The sequence below is a fragment of the Ovis canadensis genome, chromosome 9, assembly GCF_042477335.2.
Source record: "Ovis canadensis isolate MfBH-ARS-UI-01 breed Bighorn chromosome 9, ARS-UI_OviCan_v2, whole genome shotgun sequence".
NCBI lineage: Eukaryota > Metazoa > Chordata > Mammalia > Artiodactyla > Bovidae > Ovis > Ovis canadensis.
The window spans coordinates 12,721,343-12,735,748 of NC_091253.1; positions in this window are offsets into that span (position 1 = coordinate 12,721,343).

Consider the following 14,406-nt stretch of genomic DNA (forward strand, 5'->3'; position numbering starts at 1 on the left):
ACTTTTATACTAAATGAATGCTGGCTTTTGTCAAATGCTTTTCTGCATCTATTGAGATGCTCATATTATTTTTATCCTTTATTTTATTAATTGTTGTATCACAGTGACTTATTTTCAGATATTGAACCATTCTTATATCCCTGGGATATATTGCACTTCATCATGGTCTTTATCATGGTGTCCGGTCTTTTAAGGTATTATTGAATTCAGTTTACTAATATTTTGATAAGGATTTTTGCATCTATGTTCAGTAGGTAATTTTCTTTTCTTGTGGCATCCTTGTCTGTTACCCATTTCATGGCAATGCTTGCCTTTTATAATGAGCTCAAAAGAAATCCCTTCTTCCTGTTTTTAGAAGAGTTGGAAAAGGACTGATATTAATTCTTCTTAGTTGTCAAATAAACTACTGTACTGAGTTCCTAAAGACAAAGAACAGACAACTATCCAAAATTGCTAACAAATCTAATCAAGAATAAAATAATGAACAAATAAACACAATTAGAAGAAAAAAATATAGTATTTAAAGAACTTATATCCAAGGATGATTTTAAAAGTATTAGCATAAATGAATTAGCTAAATAAAGTTAAAAATCTCAGTAATGAGATTCAAAGACAATGAAGGAAAATAGCTGTAAGCTGAACTACAAAGATCACTATCTATAAAAAATGAAATTGGAAAAATTTTCAGCAACTACCATCAAGGCAGCTGCAGAGTCAAGAGTTTTACCGGCGGTTACTTTCCAACATTGGAAATAAATTATTCCTGTAATGTATACTGTTCTTGTCCATATTTTACAAATGGGAAAGATGATCTAATTCATTTTACAAAGTCAGAATGACCTTGTAGAAAAACCTAAAAATGCTTAGCATAGACACAAAAGTTTGATAAAAGATTAGCATAGTTAGTTCAGATTATATTTAAAAACCCTGAATATTTGAGGATTGTTGTAAGAATGCATGTAAATAATTCCAAATGAATAAATCACATCAATAGGCTGAAAAATGAACATAAACATCTCAATAGGCCTGGAAAATGATTTGACAAAATTTAATAACTCTCTTGGAGAAGGCAATGGCACCCCACTCCAGTCCTCTTGCCTGGAAAATCAAATGGACGGAGGAGCCTGGTAAGCTGCAGTCCATGGGGGCACGAAGAGTTGGTCACGACTGAGCGACTTCACTTTCACTTTTCACTTTCATGCATTGGAGAAGGAAATGGCAACCCCCTCCAGTGTTCTTGCCTGGAGAATCCCAGGGATAGAGGAGCCTGGTAGGAGACCGTCTATGGGGTTGCACAGAGTCGAACATGACTGAAGCGACTTAGCAGCAGCAGTAACTCTCTTGGGCTTTAAAACTTGCTTAATAAGTTTAAAGTGATAATTCATGGATATGATAAATAATAACTATCTTTAACATACAGTCTAAATCATATTTTTATAACAACACACTTGTGCAATCATAAGTAAAATATATTTATTATTACCACCACCTTTCCAACTGTTCTAGAAACAATAAACAAAAACTAGAAACATAAGGTATATTTGTCAATTTAAAGCAGTAGGGAAACATACACATTTATTTACAGATAATATCTTTATAAGTAATCTAAGGGAATGAGCTGAAAAAAGTATTGGATCTAATAACATAGTTCAGTGAAATGATGAAATGTAAAATAAATATAAAAATCAATCATATTCTGTCAATAATGTACAATCAAAATATAATGAAAAATATATTGTTCACATAATTATCATAATATATACTTACAAAATTCTTTGAAAAAGAATTATTTAAGGCCTATACAGTGAAAATTACAAGTAGTTGTTAAAAAAATAAAAAGATTTAATTAATAGACATGCATACCTTGTGACTAAATGGGGAGAAAAAAGATTTAATATAATCCATCAAAATCTCAATAAATATCCTTGGAGTATCAGTCAGAAAGCCTATCCTCTATCTTTTCAAAGCAGTTCCAAAGATTATTAGAAATAAGAGGGAAGAACTAAAAACAAAAATAAAAAGTTTAATGGAGAAAGCGTGTCCCACCAGATTTTATTGAGATGTGAAAATAAGTAATAACAATGGAATTAAACAGATAGACAACCAGTCAAAACCAGTAGATTACATAATAAAACAATGAATAAATCAAAAAAGAATAAAAAAAGCCCTGTGTGAATTAAAGGTGACATCACAAGTTAGTGAAGACATTAAAGACAACTTAGTAATAGTATGACAGTTAATTTACAAATTGAAATAAAATAAAGTTCTCACTTTAAACCATGAAACAAAATAAACTGTAGACTGTAGACTGATTGGTTGGCCATGTGGCCTAATGGATAAGGTGTCTGACTCCAGGTCAGATGACTGAAGGTTTTAGTCCCTCATGGGCTTCCCAGGTGGCGTTAGTTGTAAACAACCTGCCTGCCAATGCAGGAGACATAAAAGACACAGGTTTTATCCCTGAGTCAGGAGGAGCCCCTGGAGAAGGGGATGGCAATCCACTCCACTATTCTTGCCTACAGAATCCCAGGGACAGAGGAGCCTGGTGGGCTTCAGTCCATGGGATTGCAGAGTTGAACATGACTGACATGACTCAGCAGATGGATTAACTATTTTAATGTTAAAAATTAAAGCCACACACACACAGAAACACACAAATCTAAAAGAAAATGGGGAAACCTACCAGACCTCAAAGTGAGAAGGAGCTTTCTAATTAGTAAAAGCATTGGAAAAAAACATGTAAAAATTATAGTATGCATTTGACTATGCAGAATAAAATGTGAAATTTCCCAGAAAAAGAGAAAGCATCAAAAACAGGAATGAAACCTCCATTATCATGAAAAATAAATGTAATTTTAAAAGCATACAACTGGGAAAAATTCTTGACTTAAACCTATATCCCAAACATATCAATAAATATTGTATCTTAACCGTAAACCTCAATAGAAACATTGGCAAAGGATGTAAAGCATCTATTTCAGGTAAGAAAAGAAGAAGGGAAAGAGTGAGAGGGAAAGAAAAATAAGGAAAGAAAAAATGGAAAGAAAAAAACTAAAAAATAAACATGAGGGAAAATATTACTCAGTTTCAAACACTTTTTAAGGTGTTTTTTTGTTGTTGTTGCTGTCAATAAGTGAAAGTTAACTCTAAAGTCCAGTATTGTTGGATGTGAGACTAGAAATGGGAACAACTATTCTGAAAGGAAATTTTGATGATCTAAATCAAGAATTAATGTTCTTAGATTTAATAACTCTACTTTCAGCCATTCGTATTGCAGAAATAATTAGGGGACTTTTGAGGGCGGGGACATTCATTGCTGCATTCACCTATATTTAGTTGAATGTAGTGTCAATCACCTGAGATGTCATAAAATATCCAATACCAGTTACAGAGGGTGTCACACTTTGATACTACACACATCTGAAGTACTGAAGTTTAGACATTAGCTGATGAATTAGAGTCTAGTCGCGGTTATCTGTGTAATGTTACTTTTACTATATGAGTGGGAAAGAAAGAGCAATACCCAATGCCCCAGAAATTTGCCTTCCTTATTGATATGCACATCAGAAGTCACCTGTGTGTGTCCTGGAAGAGAAAAAAAATCAGAACCACTTACAGAACTGAGTTGGGTGCAGCCATTGAAAACACTTGAGGGAGACGCTGTAACCGTGTTTGGAAGAAGTTTGGTGAGATGGGTGAATGTTCAGTACAGTGGAGGCAGAAGGTAGCCTTGGGGGACAGGGACCCCCTCCTTTCATGGAAGAACCAGAAAGAAGTTGTCCTGTGTTAGAAGTGGTGGCCTCTGAGACATCTTTGCTTTTAAACTTTCCTGACTCGTCCAAATATGAAATAGTGAGCAGATATTTTTTTATGAGCAAAAAGAAATTATTGTTAACAAATAATATTGTAAAACAAGGTGCATTTACAAACTAATCCTGTAATCCTCTTTCCTTCCTGATTTCTACACCAATTAAAACCTACAGTAAATATTTACAGAACGGGATTTATGCCTTCCTAATTCACCTTCTAGAGTCAATTCTATCACAAGAAACAGAGCCCCTGACAGCATGAAGTAACTTGATCTGCAGCATGTCTTCATCTAACTTGCCAAAGACAATTTGTGGCTGTTGAAGCAGAAACATTTAATTAAAAACTAAGCCAAAATATAATCATGACATATCACTTCACCATGTGCGAAAACATACATGATTCTTTGAGGAGAGGAGCAAGTATTCCAGACTACATAGGTATGCTTTAGTTAACACTCTTCATTCACATTTACAGGGAACCAAGTTAAATGCCCTCTCTAGGGAAAAAAATTAAAAAGCACAGAGTGACTTTCACTGGACTTCATGATAGCCAACCGAAAGCATATTTTTAAATGCCCTTAAAAAGTGTTTCAGGGTTGTGGGGTTAACACAATACAACTCAGTTCAATCGCTCAGTCATGTCCCACTCTGCAACCCTATGGACTGCAGCACACCAGACATCCCTGTCCGTCACCAACTCCCGGAGCTTACTCAAACTCATGTCCATTGAGTCAGTGACGCCATCCAACCATCTCATCCTCTGTCATCCCCTTCCCCTCCTGCCTTCAATCTTTCCCAGCATGAGGGTCTTTTCCAATGGGTCAGTTCTTCACATCAGATGGCCAAAGTATTGGAGTTTCAGCTTCAGCATCAGTCCTTCCGATGAATATTCAGGACTGATTTCCTTTAGGACTGACCGGTTGGATCTCCTTGCAGTCCAAGGGACTCTCAAGAGTTTTCTCCAACAACACAGTTCAAAAGCATCAATTCTTCAGTGCTCAGCTTTCTTTATACTCCAACTCTCACATCCATACATGACTACTGGAAAAACCATAGCTTTGACTAGACAGACCTTTGTTGGCAATGTCTCTGCCTTTCAATATGCTGTCTACAAAGTGTGGACAAATTTCCTGTTATTATTGTGTTCTTAATCCAAGAATCTTAGTGGGAGAAGACAAATCTCACTTTGGGGTTTCTGTACTGCATCCACAAACCTGGTCCCAAAACTGCCTTAGTAATAACTTTTGATTCCGAAAGGCACATAAAACATTTCAGAAGTGCATTTTGGGTTTTCATTTATTGCTTGGGAGAATAGCAGTCATCATCAATGTGTGTTCTTGACATATCATTGGATTCCCATTCCCAAACATTTTGAATTACTGCCTAAAATACTCTTTTAAGGAATGTTTTTTTATTTAGCCATCCCCAGCTAACTTGCTGGAGCATATTTGTTTTCCCTGAACTGGACCATTTCAATTATGTTTTCTCAAACACTGGGAAAAAATATCTTAGGATTCTTTGCTGTTGTTCAGTCACTCAGTCATGTCCAACTCTTTGCGACCCCATGGACTGCAGCATGGCAGGCTTCCCTGTCCTTCACTATCTCTCGGACTTTGCTCAAACTCATGTCCATTGAGCCGATGATGTCATACAACCATCTCATCCTCTGTTACCCGCTTCTCCTGCCTTCAATTTTTCGCAGCATCAGAATCTTTTCCATCTAGTTGTCTCTTCGCATCAGGTGGACAAAGTATTGGAGCTTCAGCTTCAGCATCAGTCCTTTCAATGAATATTCAGGGTTGATTTCCTTTAGAGTGACTGGTTTGATCTCCTTGCTGTCTAAGATTAGGATTCTTGATTTTTACATATTATGTTATAACATAAAAATGAACTGGGAATAGTTCTACTTTTGACTTTGGGGGAAGGAAAATATCACTTCCATTTTCCATTGCTTGAAAAAAATGTATAAGCAACGATTGTTTTCTTTTTTAAGTTTTTCAGCTGATGGTGCCATTTTGTTTATATGTAGATAAAAAGGAGTCCAAGGCAGTGTTTCTCAGCCTAGGCACTAGTGACATTTTGGGCTGATCCTTTGAGCAGAGAGGGTGGGAGAGAGGGTGTCGTATACATTGTAGCAGACACAACAACATCCCTGTTAGTCCTCCCCTCTGAGTGGTAACAACCAATGTCTGCAGACCTTGTCCAAAGTCCCTTGGGAAGGCAAAATCTCCCTGGCTGAGAATTCTGCTCTAAATTATATACCCCACAGAGAGCTGTGGAGTATACACCTATCTTCTTCCTCTATTACAAAATCTTCACAATGTGAAAATGCCTGTGTTTCAAATGTTGAGACTACTTGTTACTATATATTCTACTATTCCTTAGTCTACCTAAAGTGAATAAGGAGGTAAGCTTTTCCATATCCTTCAAAGAAAAGCAGCTGACCAAAAAACTGGAATTCAGATTTTACAGGTAACTGTCACACTGAAAATTGAGCTGACTTCTCTTTATATTATTTCCTGGTTCTAACTTCCAGGTCAGCTACTTCAAATCCTAAAAGATGATGCTGTGAAAGTGCTGCACTCAATATGCCAGCAAATTTGGAAAACTCAACCATAGTCACAGGATTGGAAAAGGTCTGTTTTCATTTCAATGCCAAAGAAGTCAATCCCAAAAAATATTCAAACTACCACACAATCACATGCATTTCACAGGCTAGCAAAGTAATGCTCAAAATCCTTCAAGCTAGGCTTCAGCGGTACATGAAACAAGAACTTCCAGATGTACAAGATGGATTTAGAGAAAGCAGAGGAACCAGAGACCAAATTGCCAACAGCTGTTGAATCACAGAAAAACAAAGGAACTCCAGAAAAACATCTACTTCTGCTTTACTGACTACACTAAAACCTCTGACTGTGTGGATCACACAAACTGTGGAAACTTCTTAGATGAGAGTGCCAGACCACCTTATCTGCCTCCTGAGAAAACTATATGCGGGTCAAGAAGAAACAGTTAGAAACTGACAAGGAACAATGGATGGATTCCAAATTGGGAAAGGTGTACATTGAGGCTGTATATTGTAACCCTGTTTATTTAACTTAGTGCAGAGGACATCATGTGAAATGCCAGGCTGGATGAAGCTCAAACTGGAATCAAGATTGCTGGGAGGAATATAAAAAACCTCAGATAAGCAGATGACACCAGCCTAATGACAGAAAGTAAAGAGGAACTAAAGAATCTGTTGATGAAGCTGAAAGAGGAGAGTGAAAGAGCTGACTTAAAACTCAAGTTTCAAAAAACTAAGATCATGGCATCCAGTCCCATCACTTCATGGCAAATAGATGGGGAAAAAACTGGAAACAGTGACAGACTTTATTTTCTGGGGCTCCAAAATCACTTCAGAGGGAGACTGCAGCCATGAGATTAAGATACTTACTCCTTGAAAGAAAAGCTATGACAAATCTAGTTAGTTTTGTCTAATATGCTAGACAAACATAGTATATTAGAAAGCAGAGACATCACTTTGCTGACAAAGGTCCACACAGTCAAAGCTATGGTTTTTCCAGTAGTCATGTAAGGATCTGAGAGTTGAACAATAAACAAGGCTGGGCACCAACAAATTGATACTTTTGAACTGTGGTGCTGGTGAAGACTCTTGAGAGTCCCTTGGACAGCAAGGAGATCAACCAGTCAACCCTGAAGGAAATAAACCTTGAATATTCATTGGAAGAACTGACGCCAAAGCTACAATACTTAGGCCACCTGAAGCAAAGAGCTGACTCATTAGAAAAGACTCTGATGCTGGGAAAGATTGAGGGTGGGAGGAGAAGGGGGCGATAGAGGATGAGACGTTTGAATGGCATAACTGACTCAGTCAACATGAGTTTTAGCAAACTCCAGGAGATAGTGAAGGACAGGGAAGCCTGGCATGCTGCAGTGCATGGGGTCACAAAGAGTTGGATACAACTGAGCATCTGAACAACAAGTTCTTGACTTGGTCATAGTGAAAGTGTTAGCCACTCAGTTGTGTCTGATTCTTTGTGACCCCATGGACTAAAGCCTGCCAAGCTCCTTTGTCCAAGGGATTCTCCAGGCAAGAATGCTGGAGTGGCTTGCCATTTCCTTCTTCAGGGGATCTTCCCAACCCAGGGATAGAATCCGGGTCTTCTGCGTTGCAGGCAGATTCTTTATCTACTGAACCATCAGTTGGTCATAAAAGTCACCTAAATAATGTGTTCAAACTGTTTTTCAAAAGTCCAAATAAAGAGATTTTTTTCAATAAGAGGGTGATAATAGAATTCATATGAATGCATACTTTTTTATTCATAGACTTTGTAAGTAAAATAGCAAGGGAGAAAAGAGAGTTTCTGTATCAGTGACATACCTTTTAAAGAGATTTTTATCTATTTTTTTATCTCTAAATAAACATTTATTGGAAATAAACATATCTCTAAATTTTTATCTCTAAATAAACATGTTTATTGGAAATTTTTCAGAAAATACAAAAAAGCGTGTATATCACCATAATCCTACGTAAACACAAGTAGGATCCAATCTTGCTAGATTTTATTTTACTTATATAAATACGGAAGTGACAGTGTTAGTCAGTAGGTCATATCTGACAGGCTCCTGTGTCCACGGGATTTCCCAGGCAAGAATACTGGAGTTTATAGGGATTGAACCTTAATCTCCTGCATTGCAGGTGGATTCTTTACCATCTGAGCCACCAGGCAGGCTCCTCATATAAACATATCCTATACTATATCCTTAGTATAGGATATATTTATATGCTGCTGCTGCTAAGTCACTTCAGTCATGTCCAGCTCTGTGCGACCCCATAGACGGCAGCCCACCAGGCTTCCCCGTCCCTGGGATTCTCCAGGCAAGAATACTAGAGGGGGTTGCCATTTTCTTCTCCAATGCATGAAAGTGAAAAGTGAAAGCGAAGTCACTCAGTCGTGTCCAACTCTTAGGGATCCCATGCACTGCAGCCTACCAGGCTCCTCCGCCCATGGGATTTTCCAGGCAAGAGTACTGGGGTGGGGTGCCATTGCCTTCTCCGATATTTATATGAGGGGATACTATATCCTTTGGATATAAGTGGGCTGCAGTCTATGGGGTCGCATGGAGTCAAACACGACTGAAGTGACTTAGCAGCAGCAGCATACTATATCCTTAACTGATCACAATTTATATTCCCCTCTGCAAGTTAAACAGGATGTTTGGTGGATATTAAGAGCAAAATTTTGTAATTATAAATATACTCAGCTTTCTCAAATAATTATTTTTCACAGCAGTACAGCACACAACTTTGGATTTCCTGCTTCCAGCGATAATCTCCACATGCTCCAATTTTCCTTTCTGTTTCTCTGCCCCATAGGCTTAGCAATAGTGAGGAGCGAGCCCTCAAATACAATTAGAGCTCATCTGTGTTTTCATTCTGTTCTGTGTTATCTAGATACAGATGTCCAAAGCCCTGACCATTTTCCTGAGAATTCTGGGGGAAGGAGAAGAGTGTCTTACACTTTCATGGCCATCTATTTTTCTTTTTTTGCTCTTCATGGATCCATTGAAACAAAACAAACAAGTTATAGCAACAATAACAAAGCTTTTCGTGTGTTTAGAAGATGTCACTGAACATTTGCCCTTGAACCTTAGAAATTCTCTCTCTGGAGGACAAAAGAACTTGGGTCCCCTAGTCTTGGAATCTTCAGGAACTGATTCATCCTCTGTAGTTCCCAATTCATAGCCTCTCCCTGGTGCTTTGCATCCATTCTTTTCTCCCAGGAGCTAGGAAAATTTCTGTTTACTATACAGAGTTCTGTGCCCACTGCCCTGGCCTCCTGCCTCCCCTTCAGTTCTTGTGAGAACTTGTGATTAGTTAGGAGGCCTGGGCACCTGGGATCATGGACCCAACTTTACCTGTGTCCCCTCTGGATTCTCTATAAAGTGAGAGATGCTAAGAACATAGGCAATTCTTATGGTATTGGACCCCTTAGGGATTTGCTCCTTAAAGGTCCCTCACATTAAAATTCTTTTGAATTAAAAAACGAGAGAGAGAGAAAGTTGGTGACTCACATAATGGTCTGCACAGCATGTTCAAACAAACTGGCAACTCCCATCCTCAGGACAATACAGGGAAGGAGATACACCATTTATTATTATCATCATCCTCTGTGTAGGCTCAGAGGACTTAGTTGCCTCACTGAGACCCATGGAAATAGCAAAGCTCAATAATGTCTCTTAACCAGAGTGCCCCACCGAGTGGCCTTCTCTTCATCTGGAGGGAAAGTTAATGGATCTAATGATACATGTGGAGAAGGAAACGGCAACCCACTCCAGTGTTCTTGCCTGGAGAGTCCCAGGGACGGGGGAGCCTGGTGGGCTGCAGTCCATGGGGTCACACAGGGTTGGACACGACTGAAGCTGTTTAACATGCATGCATGCATTGGAGAAGGCAATGGCAGCCCACTCCAGTGTTCTTGCCTGGAGAGTCCCAGGGACGGGGGAGCCTGGTGGGCTGCCGTCTCTGGGGTCACACAGGGTCGGACACGACTGAAGCTGTTTAACATGCATGCATGCATTGGAGAAGGCAATGGCAGCCCACTCCAGTGTTCTTCCCCGGAGAGTCCCAGGGACGGGGGAGCCTGGTGGGCTGCTGTCTCTGGGGTCACACAGGGTCGGACACGACTGAAGCTATTTAACATGCATGCATGCTTTGGAGAAGGAAATGGCAACCCACTCCAGTGCTCTTGCCTGGAGAATCCCAGGGAAGGAGGAGCCTGGTAGGCTGCCGTCCATGGGGTCACAAAGAGTCGGACACGACTGAACGACTTCACTTACAGTTTTCCCTTTCATGCATTGGAGAAGGAATGGCAACCCACTCCAGTATTCTTGCCTAGAGAATTCCATGGATGGAGGAGCCTTATAGGCTGCAGTCCACGGGGTTGCGTAGAGTCGGACATGACTGAAGCAACTTAGCAGCAGCAGCAGCAATCACACATGAAGGTTCTTTCCAAATGAAAACAAAAATCCAACATTTATTGATGTGTTTATTTTCAGACAACTTTGGAAAGATTCCACTGACGAGAGAATGCTTTGGTTAGAATTCAGGTAGTTTCCACGAATACTCTCTCCAAATGGCTATACGTGTGCTTAGTCGTTCAATCCTGTCCAACTCTTTGTGACCCCATGGACTGTGGCCCTCCAGGCTCCTCTGTCTGTCGGATTTTTCAGGTACGAATACTGGAGTGGGTTGCCATTTCCTCCTCCAGGGGATCTTCCCGACCCAAGGATAGAACCCGAGTCTCCTGCATCTTCTGCACTGGCAGGCGGATTCTTTACCACTGAGCCACCTGGGAGGCCTCCAGGTGGGAGAGCACATTATAAAATAAAAGTTTACATACTAGGATTAAAAACCATTACATTCTGACAGTAATTTTTACTCCCATAATGATTCTTTCATTTTCTTCCTGCACTTGTTTTTTATATTTATCCTTTTCCGTATCTAGTGACAGGCAATCCAAATAGCTGGTGATCCAAACATTGATTCCACTTAGTCCCTCAGATACACACACACACCCTTTTTCTTCCTTCATCAGTTCAGTTCAGTTCAATTCAGTCGCTCAGTCATGTCCAACTCTTTGCAACCCCATGAATTGCGGCACGCCAGGCCTCCCTGTTCATCACCAACTCCCGGAGTTCACTCAAACTCATGTCCATCGAGTCGGTGATGCCATCCAGCCATCTCATCCTCTGTCATTCCCTTCTTCTACTGCCCCCAATCCCTCCCAGAATCAGGGTCTTTTCCAATGAATCAACTCTTCGCATGAGGTGGCCAAAGTACTGGAGCTTCAGCTTCAGCATTATTCCTTCCAAAGAAATCCCAGGGCTGATCTCCTTCAGAATGGACTGGTTGGATTGCCTTGCAGTCCAAGGGACTATCAAGAGTCTTCTCCAACACCACAGTTCAAAAGCATCAGTTCTTCACAGTCCAACTCTCACATCCATACATGACCACAGGAAAAACCATAGCCTTGACTAGATAGACCTTTGTTGGCAAAGTAATATCTCTGCTTTTCAATATGCTATCTAGGTTGGTCATAACTTTTCTTCCAAGGAGCAAGCGTCATTTAATTTCATGGCTGCAGTCACCATCTGCAGTGATTTTGGAGCTCAAAAAAAATGAAGTCTGACACTGTTTCCACTATTTCCCATGAAGTGATGGGACCAGATGCCATGATCTTCGTTTTCTGAATGTTGAGCTTTAAGACAACTTTTTCACTCTCCTCTTTCACTTTCATGAAGAGGCTTTTTACCTCCTCTTCACTTTCTGCCATAAGGGTGGTGTCATCTGCATATCTGAGGTTATTGATATTTCTCCCGGCAATCTTGATTCTAGCTTGTGCTTCTTCCAGCCCAGCGTTTCTCATGATGTGCTCTGCATAGAAGTTAAATAAGCAGGGTGACAATATACAGCCTTTATGTACTCCTTTGCCAATTTGGAACCAGTCTGTTGTTCCATGCTCAGTTCTAACTGTTTCTTTGTGACCTGCATATAGGTTTCTCAAGAGGCAGGTCAGGTGGTCTGGTATTCCCATCTCTTTCAGAATTTGCCACAGTTTATTGTGATCCACAGAGTCAAAGGCTTTGGCATAGTCAATAAAGCAGAAATAGATGTTTTTCTGGAACTCTTCCTTCATGGTTTCTACTAATTATTCTTTTCCTTGCTTTTGAATATTTACAATGCAGACTACTAGTCTAGCAGATTTATTTCCCTTTTATCCAAGAAGAACTGATTCCAAAAGATCCCCAGTGGAGCACCTCACAGCAGTCCCAATATTCTCCTTCACTGACACAGAAAATTAGCAATGAATCACATCTGAAAAATCTGGAACCCCCAAACTCATAAATATCAACTCCTCAAATATTCTGTGTTCCAGATTTCTAATTCCTTTGTAACTTTCCACAGAATCCTCTGCATAATTTTCAGTCATTTCTCAAGCTACAGAGTTCACAATTGAACACATTTTCTATTGAGTCTTCCTGTGTGCTGAGTCAAATGGTTTCAAACGACGCAATTAAAAAACAAACAGGCATTTAACAAACACCCTTCCGTACACAGTCTGTACTAGAATCTGTGGGCTCCAGAGGCACAGTTGTTCTCAAGCACAAAAAAAAGGATAGTCTACTACATTATGAATTGCTTGTGAAGAAAACAAAATAATTTCACAATGTATCCATTGTATTTGCTTTCTTAAAACCACCATATATTGATACATTCCCGATTAATGCTTGTATTTCAGCATACTAGGGCCTAAATCCAGTATTTATCCTATCCTAAATACTTTACAACTCTGGTTTTTCAACTTATATTGATTTGTTGCCTTTATTTTTTAATAAATTTCATGCTAAAACTTTTTTGCAACATTGAAGACTTTCATTGAAAAAAAAAAAAGATAGAAATGAACTTATTTACAAAGCTGAAATGGAGCCACAGACATAGGAAACAAGTTTGTGATTACCAAAAGTGTTTGTTGTTTATTGTCCTGTTGGCCTCTTGCAACCCCATGAACTGAAGCCCGCCAGGCTCCTCAGTCCATGGGATTTCTCAGGCAAGAATACTGGGGTGGGTTGCCATTTCCTTCGCCAGGGAATCTTCCTGATCCAGGGATCAAGCTCACATCACTTGCATTGACAGGCTGGTTCTTTACCACTGAGCCACTGGAAGCCCTTACCAAAGGGGAGGAGGGATTAACCAGGAGTTTGAAATTAACATATACACCCTGCTATATATGAAATAGGTAAGAAGCAAGGAGACGGAATGGCAACCCACTCCAGTATTCTTGCCTAGGAAATTCTGTGGCCAGAGGAGCCTCGGGGCTACAGTCCAATGGGTCACAGAAGAGTTGACACGACTCAGCTACCGCACAACAGCAAAGCAACAAGGACCTACTGTTTAGCACAAGAAACTACTCAGTGCTCAGTAATGACATATAGGGGAAAAGAATTTTTAAAAGGGTGAACATATGTATATGTATAACTGATTCACTTTTTTGTACACCTGAAACTGACACCAATATATGTTAGTTCAAAAAGAAACAATATTCACACTTGAGAAAAAAAAATCAAACAATAATTATCCTCCTGCCCAATGGCAACATCCCCCAAAAGAAAAAGTCTTTCACGTGTGTCTGCTTTTGGAAAAATGAAACAATAACCTTATTTGAAAAGAAAACATGAAATTTAAAGAATTATGTACATGTATATTTGTCTTTTTATCTCTTTATGCGCTTGACCCTCGATTGTGTGAAATGACGTTTTAGTTCCTTTACGGTAGTTCTTTCCTCAACATCTCTACAAATCTGATAATTTCATTATTATTTTAAGTTTTGCTCCTTGTAATTTAGAAATATCTACTGACAGTTGTTTCTCATCCAGTAAATGTTGCTCAGTTTCTTGACGCCCTTCTGGGTGGAGAGGGGCTGTTGGCACCTCTATCCATCTCCCAACTTTTGGTCTTATCTCTCATCTTCTACCTTCTATCGGCTAGTTATTTATTTCTTTTTTCATGGTAGTAAAGTGGACTGCAAATTAT